This window comes from Arachis ipaensis, chromosome B03, assembly GCF_000816755.2.
Source record: "Arachis ipaensis cultivar K30076 chromosome B03, Araip1.1, whole genome shotgun sequence".
Lineage (NCBI taxonomy): Eukaryota > Viridiplantae > Streptophyta > Magnoliopsida > Fabales > Fabaceae > Arachis > Arachis ipaensis.
Window position 1 is genome coordinate 103039372 of NC_029787.2, and position 1914 is coordinate 103041285.

Below are 1914 nucleotides of genomic sequence, written 5' to 3' on the forward strand. Positions count from 1 at the left end.
TGGGCCAAAACCTTTAAGATTAGCGCTCTAAATCGCACTTTAAATATTTCTACCTTCCCTAATTATAATTCCTCATTTCTTAATCTTATTTACCCATAATCAATTTCCTCAGTTGTAGTACCAGACAGATCTCAGCCGGTACTGCCGGTCAAAATTCCACTGCGCACTTTTACGCAGAAAACTATATTTTCCGACTCGGAAAAATTCACAAATATCATATATCATATTTAAATTATCAAATTCCGATTGCCAAATCTTCCAACCATATTCGCTCCTATTTAACTTATTATTTACTAAATAGACCGGGTANGCATTTATTATAAATAATTATAATTTATTCATATATAATAAATTTTGGCTATTATTAATGGATCAGTTAAGTGAACGTCCATATATTTGGGCTGAATAAAAATGGATGCTTAAAATTTAGGCCATAAGATAAAGTTAAATTCAAACATTTTTAAATATTTTTTTTTATCTGAGTGCTCACATTCATGTTGGGATTATATATGGGTAGTAGAATAATATATTTAACTTGAGGCCGTGTAAATAACTTTATTGATAGATAGAACTTCATATAGTGGCTGATTTTTTTGGATATGATTTGGGGTGTGAGTTATGCTGGGATATGATCATTACGGGTGATTTACACTGTTATGACGGTGTTGCTTTTTTAGAATTTTGGGAGGAAGAAATCGGACCCACCGATTTCAAGCAGAGAGAAAGTAACACAAATCGGTCCCACCGATTTGTGTGAGGGAGAGTTTGAGGAGCATGAAATCGGTGCCACCGATTTCTGGGTGGAAAAAGACGTTAGCTGAAGAGTGCAGTAATCGGTGGGACCGATTACTGGAGGCAAAAAATTTTATTTTAATCCGGGGTGCACCAATCGGATGGTGAGTTCACAGAAGCCCCCATTTCTTCCTCGCCGGTCTCAGCTAATGTTCATCCTCTTCTCTTCTCTTCTCTGATTCTTCTCCTTCATTTTTGTAAAAGAAATTTCTGTGAGGTTGAGAATAGTCAAGTACGTGTAGTGTTATGGATGATAGAGTTGTATTGAAGATTTATTATTATGGACAAATCTTATTGCAAACATATGAGGGAGTTCAATTTGTGTGTGAAAATCCATTAGATGTTATTCCGTTCACATTGTCATTTGAGGAATTGAAAGGTGTGATTTGTGAGAAGATAGATTCTCAAATATGTAAGAGAGTATCGTGTATTTTGTATAGGTATCCTTTACCTGTGTTTGGTGGGTTTGTTTAATTTCAGACTAAGTACGTGACGGACGAAGCGAGTATGCATGAAATATTTTCAATGTACATGGAAAATTGCCACCGAATGTCGTGCATCGAGTTATATATTGAGTTTGAGCAATCTGAAGCGGACCGTAACATTGAATTGGAAGATTATAATAGTGAAAGTGAAAATGAATTTGAAAGTAACTATGAGATCGTCAGTCCAGGTGAAGACGAAGATGAAGCTGGCGGCACCATGAATGCAGATGTGGCGGAAGTTGCAAATGCACTAGCAAACTCGCATCCGTTTCAGGAGCCTTTTTTCATGCGGTCGTTGGATTTGGAGGCTATGCACGCACCGGAGTTTCCGCAATATATGAATGCAGGTGCGTAAACCTAGGTAGCTATGTGAAACTCTGAAGTAGCAGATCAATAAGTCGGATGAGTAATGTATGTGATATGTGACTAGGCATTTGTGACCATAGCGTTCGATTTTTTTATTAATTAATAATTCTTTGTTGTGAATGATATTCAGTTGTTCTTTACGTAGCTGGAATAGTGAAAAATAAGACTATAACGATCTTACATAGTAAAGTGTGTTTATTAATTGAGTTGTAATAAAAGACTTCTTACTGAGTACATAATGAAGCATTTATTACTTTTGATGTATGCAGCG